The 6000-nt window shown below is 50.1% G+C and overlaps 1 non-coding gene across 1 annotated transcript; it reads left to right on the top strand.

Annotated features, from left to right (window-relative positions):
• The first annotated feature begins 3532 nt into the window (after positions 1 to 3532).
• Positions 3533 to 3604, top strand: TRNAQ-CUG. The gene has a single exon. It is a non-coding gene; the product is annotated as a tRNA-Gln (tRNA).
• Positions 3605 to 6000: the final 2396 nt, after the last annotated feature.

Below are 6000 nucleotides of genomic sequence, written 5' to 3'. Positions count from 1 at the left end.
GTAATCCAGCCAATACAGCAGCCAGAACGAGCACTAATATAATCGGAAGTCTGAGCGCACAGACCAGGGACAGAGAGCCGCGCAGGAAGAAGCAGCCGCCAATCCTGGAAACTGTGCGGGGGACCCGGGGGTGGTGTCGGGGGGAGTGGCGGGGGGTGGTGAGAGGGGGGTGGCTTAGGGGGAGTGTTTGGGACGTGTAACATGGGAAGAGCTGGGGACCTGGCCTGGGAACGCAATCCCGGCGGCCTGGCCTCTCTCTGCGCGGCGCTCAGAGGATGGCGCTCAAGCCCACGGCCGAGCAGGTGCACTAGCCGTCTGCGGCCTTGCCCTCGGGCCACCGAGTCCTGCCGCAGCTGCCCTCGCCTTTTCGTGCTACCGCTGCGCTCGAGGGGGGTCGCGCTGGGAGACTGTGCCCTCGCTCGTGCGGGCGGCCGCCGCTGGTAGCCCGGTAGAGGATTCTTACCCAGGACAAGCCTTTCGGCACTCGAGGGTCGGCTTGCTCCCTTCGGTGACCGCCGCCTTTACCTGCCCACACCTCCAGCCTCGCTGTCACTGTTTCTGCCACGCACCTACCCCCGCCCCCATAGCTTCTAGTCACCCGCCAGGGTGAACTGGTTTCTATTTTCCCATTCCCCTCCCCTTCTCATTTTTTATCTGCTAAGCTGTTTTGCCCTTCTCTCTGGCCTCTTGTTATGAGGTCCGGTTCTCTCCCCACTCCTCATCTATTAACTTAGACCTTTATTAATTTATTAATTTAGACCATTATTAACTCAGCCCTTCTCCCTGAGGCCATCCTTGGCTCCCTTTATCTGGGCTTAAGTACTTCTTCTGTGTCTCCTCAGGACCCCAAAACCCCCCTTTTCATACTTGTCCTAATTGCTTGTTTAATAGGCCCTCCCCCATGTTCAAGGCCTCGCATTCTCCAGCGAGAGGGCTCGGTCCTGGGGCCTGTTCCCCATTCAGCTCTCAGTCCGGCAGACCCCCGCTGACACGGGAGCTCCCAAAGATGTGCTGAGTCCAGAGCTCTTCGCCTGTTCTGGTTCGATCATCCCAGAACCCAGAAGAGCTCTTGTCCCTGCTGGGTTCTCAGACGTTCTGCTCTGCTTCTTCCCAGATTTCCTCTGACTCCTTTTCCTTTGATGACCCCTAGTCTCTGCCCACACTAAGAATGAGCTTGGCCCAAGACTGGAGCACCAGTCTCCTTGGAGATTAACACCAACCATGACTTTTTTAAAAAGTCATTTTTTAAAATTTTATTTTATTTATTTTTTATTTATGTATTTATTTGAGAAGGAGTGGACAGGCAGGGCGGGGGAGAGTGAGGAGTGGAAGAGCAAAGGGGAAGCAGACTCCCTGCTGATTGGGGGGCCCAGACCAGGGGCTCAGTCCCCTGACAGGGAGATCATGACCTGATCCAAACCCAGCAGTCCAAGGCCCCAACCATGGCTTCTCTTAATGAGACCACTCGGTAGCTAAAGGTGGGGGTGGGGGGGTTGGACCACTGTAATTTGTATGTTTTGGGTGAAAATTCACCTCCAGGAAGAAAGGCTCCTTTCACTGCCTTCCTGCCCAGTCATCCTGAGGTCTGCATGGGCCTAGTTTTGATTTCCTGTTGGCTGTAAGGAGCCCAGCCTGTCGGGGGCCCAGCCTCTGGAAAGCACTAATTGCACGTTTGTGAGTAAGTTGAAGATTTTTGAGTGCTTCCCAGGAAGCAGGGTTTGGGGCTGAAGGTGCCCTATTTCCTTCCTCAGGAAGGAGACACTGGCTTCTGAACTGGGCCCTTCCTCGGCTCTTACTCGTGCCCCACCTTGGCTCCCATCCCAGTCAGCTGAGGGAGGGGAGGAGGCCCACGGGAGGAGGCCACGAGCAGCACCGAAACCCTGTTCACTAAAGGGAGAGCAGCGCTGCTCAAGTCGGGGCCGCCTTTGGAACCCCGCAGGGTCAAGGCCGTCGGAACTGCTCTTCCCTTTGGCGTTACAAGATGTGATCAAACTACTGTATTCATCGCTGACTAGTTTTGCGAAGGAAAGAGAAATCTTTGGATTTCTCAGCGCACGTTTAAGAGTATTTCCTTTGTGAGGACCTTTTCCTTATCTCTGCCAGGCTTTGACAGTTTGGACTCACCTGTGGAGGATTGTCACCCTCCTTCCTGAGGATCTCCTACCACCTCTCTGCAAACAACCAACCGACATTGACCATCCTCCACCTGTCGTAGCTTGAGGAAGATTCCCAGCCCGGCTTTCCAGAACAGACCCAACTGTGCAGTAAATGCCACCCTGAAGAACTCCCGCTGCAAGGGGCTCTCGAGCGAGGCCTGGCGTTTGCAAGGGGAGTCCGCGTCGTGGGGGTGGGCTGCCCGCGCCTGCGGTGTTGCAGGCTGTTTCGTTTCGCTTCGCTTGGCTGCGCTTTACGCTCCATGTCCGCCAGGAGGCGCGCCGCCCTCGAAGCGCGGCTCCGCGGAGCCCAGAGACCAGGGGGCAGCAGCCCCGCCCCGCGCAGGCCCGAGACTGCATTACCCCCCGCCTCCCGCAGTCCCGCTTCCACAGGCTCCCGGAAGGGCACGTGCAGCCCCGCGCGCTGAGGAAGTGGCCGCGGCCCTCGCTCGCTCGCACGCCGAGTGCTGTCGCGGGAGACCCAGGTAGCTCCCTCGGGAGCCGAACGACACCCCGCGTTCTGCGAGACGTGCCCCCTCGTACACACACGCGCATTCCCGCAGGCCGCGAGGGTTTGACAGGGGGCGCCCAGGCGAGTGCGGGCGACGCGCGCGGCAGCTGGCGCCGGGCCTTGACGTGAGTTCGGGGCCTCCCCTGCGCGCGCTTTCCGTCCCGGAGGAGGACGCGAGGCTCGGGGCTGCTGCGGGGGCGCTCCCGAGGGGCCCTCCCCGCGACCCGAGGTGCGCCAGGGCCGCGGGGGTCCTCCTCCCCCCGGCCCCCAGTGCCCGCCGCCACACACGGGTATTTCCCCCCCCCAGGTGCCCCCGCGACCCTCTTCCCGCCCCAGTCCTTGCGCGAACAGACCCCCGCCGGGGGCTTTGCTGAGACCCTCCCGCAGGCGGTCCGCGGGCTCCGCCACCTCCGCAGTTAGGACGGTGGTTAGCGGAAGGAGCAGAGTCTGAGGAAGCAGCGTGAGGACCCCAGGGCTCTGCCCCAGGTGTGTCCCCAGTAAAGGAGCGACAGTGGTCCCACCTCAGGGCGGCCGTGAGCCTGAGGTGCGGAACACGACGAAACACCCGTCGAGGGGCCCGCACCTTGGGAACGGTCGGTTTCCGTCACGGCCTCTCCTGTTCTGCGGCGAGAACCAGTTCCCACACCGCGAGGGAGGGAATTCGGGGCTGGCGGGGGGGACGCCTGACGTGTGGAGTCTGGGCTCTGCGTGACACTCTGGTGCAGAAGGTGCGCGACAGGGGCCGGTCCACACCGTCCCAGAGCAGGAAAACGCGGCGTGCTTCTGATCACCTTTCAGCCGGCAAGGGCGGGGGCTTGGGGAGGAAAAACTCTGTCATTTGCGAATCAGAGAGAACGTGTCCTAGGTGGGCCCCATGGTGTAATGGTCAGCACTCTGGACTCTGAATCCAGCGATCCGAGTTCAAATCTCGGTGGGACCTTGGTGTGGGAGTTTTGTCTATGTCCTGATCATTCCCCTAACTTTACCAAATCCTTTCCATTCCAGCCCCTAGAAATTGGCATCCACAGATCCCTGACTTAAATGGGAATCCCAACCCTTTTATTAAGTTCCAATACAATTTTCTTTTTCATATACTGAATACTTATGAAAAATTATACAATCACTTTTTATTGATTGCATGCTATTAAAGACAACTCAAACCAGAAGAAAAACACTTAAAATAGAATTAAAAACACTTGAAATAACTAAAAATCATCTCAATTTTTATGTTTTTCTGATTTAGACTAGTATGATAGGGTTATTAATCACAGCCTTTAAGCATAAAAATGCAACATTTGGGGACATAATTCTGTGACAGTTACAGAATAGAAATACTTTTAAAAGAGAAAGAATTCACAAACGTTTTCAACTGTTAAATAAAAGCATGCCATATTTTTTAAATTGAGGTATAATTAATACATAACATTAGTTTCAGGTGTACAACACAATAATTTGGTATTTATATATATTGTAAAATGATCACCACAATAAATCTAGTTAGCATCAAATATCATACATAGTTACTTTTTTTTTATTTGTGATGAGAACGTTTCAGATCTCCTCCCTTATCAACTTTCAAATATGCAAATCAGTATTATTTATGACCGTCATCATGATGTACATTACCTCCCCAGGACTTATTTCTCTTGTAACGGGAACTTTGTACCTTTGAACCCTGGTTCTTGCCTTTTGCCATCTTCTGCCTCCACAGCCACCAACTGGTTCTCTGTATCTAAGAGCTCTTTTGTTTTTGTTTTTTTTTTCTGCTAGATTCCACATACAAATGAAGTCATATGGTATTTGCCTTTCTCTGTCCTACTTTTTTCACCAAATATATTTTTAGAGAATGCTAATGCATATCAAATCGTTAGAGCTTTAAGTTTCCAATGGACAAAATCCAATCGCTAACAGGACTTTTTCTTCATGTCCAAATTTTACCATATGCTAGCAGTTACATTCTTTGGAGTAATTTAAATTTATGAGGAAACCTTTTAGAAGACCACTGGAAAGCAATGTGTGAGAACATAAAAATACTGTGGCAATTCATAAAGACTCCAAGGAATTAAAATTGCTTAAAGACACTGTTCTTAGTTAAAACAATCAAGTGATGGGCCAGAGGAGCCCCTTCCATTGTCTCTGGCAGACTGGCTCATTTCGAATTTTCAGGCAGATTTTTCACCTGCTTTCAAAAGGTAAAAGTTTGTCAAAAAGTATACTCAGAGAAATGTTCTTCCCATATTCCTTTATACTCAGTTCCCCCCACAACTATTACAACCCTCTAAAATAACCAGCTTCCTTTAAAAAAAAAAAAAAAGGCTCAGCTCATAAAATAACCAGCTTCACTGGTTATCTATGAATGATACTGTATGTGTAGGTTATCCTAACTCCCCTTCTTTCTTAAAAAATGGTAGCATAGTGTAATGTTCATCTGCTCTGGTTCCCCCACTTAACAATATCACTTGGAAATCAGTCTGTTTCTTTTTTTTGTAGCTGCATGGGGCTTTTCCTTTGAGTCTGTATGCCACTGTTTATTCAACCAATCTCCTATGTCTGGACACTTAAAGTTAGTTAAAATGCTTTTAGGGGGTAAACAAGCAAAATAAATTGAAGATGGTTGGTCTTGCCAAACAGGAACATCTTCATCACTAAACTGGAGGGAACAAGACAGGTCTATCGCATACACCTTTTTGTCAATATTTTTGCTTTTGATATCTTGCTCTGTGAATTCCCATTGTTTAGAAGCATTTCTATTTTCCTGCCACACTCTAGGCACTCATTAAAAGTATTTTGAGTAGTCATTTTCTCTCAATTTCTTCTGCAAATATATCAGAAAGACTATTTTTATTCCTTCTTCATCCATGGAATTTGATGCACAAAATGTTTCATTTTAACGTATTCCAATTTTTCTTCCATTTCACATTTAACTTCTTGTCTTTCTCATAACATTCCCAAGAATCCAGTTTCTGTGGATATGGACAAGGAAAGGCTATAAAAGACATCTTCCCAGTTAGTGTACATAAATTGCTTTAGAGAAGAATTTTCAGCCCATTACCATCAACTTGAAATGAATGTAATAAAATCATGCATAGAAATAGACAAAAGAGTGAAAGAAGCAGAAAACTCCCACCCAAGTAAAAAAAGGCAATATAGCTTTACAGTAACCAATGATCTCAGACAAAAGTAATGTTTTTCCTTTAAGTGTAAGAAAATGTGCAAGGGAAGTCCTATACCGCCTCGAGGTAGAGTCTGTTCACTGGAAGGTGGATTAACCTGTTGGAACAAACATGGAGTTTGTCACCTTCTCTTTCTCTCTTCTAGGGATAAGATTTGCCTCCA

Source organism: Lontra canadensis, unplaced genomic scaffold, assembly GCF_010015895.1.
Source record: "Lontra canadensis isolate GAN:19392208 unplaced genomic scaffold, GSC_riverotter_1.0 scaffold21, whole genome shotgun sequence".
Lineage (NCBI taxonomy): Eukaryota > Metazoa > Chordata > Mammalia > Carnivora > Mustelidae > Lontra > Lontra canadensis.
This window is presented reverse-complemented; position numbering and strand designations above follow the sequence as displayed.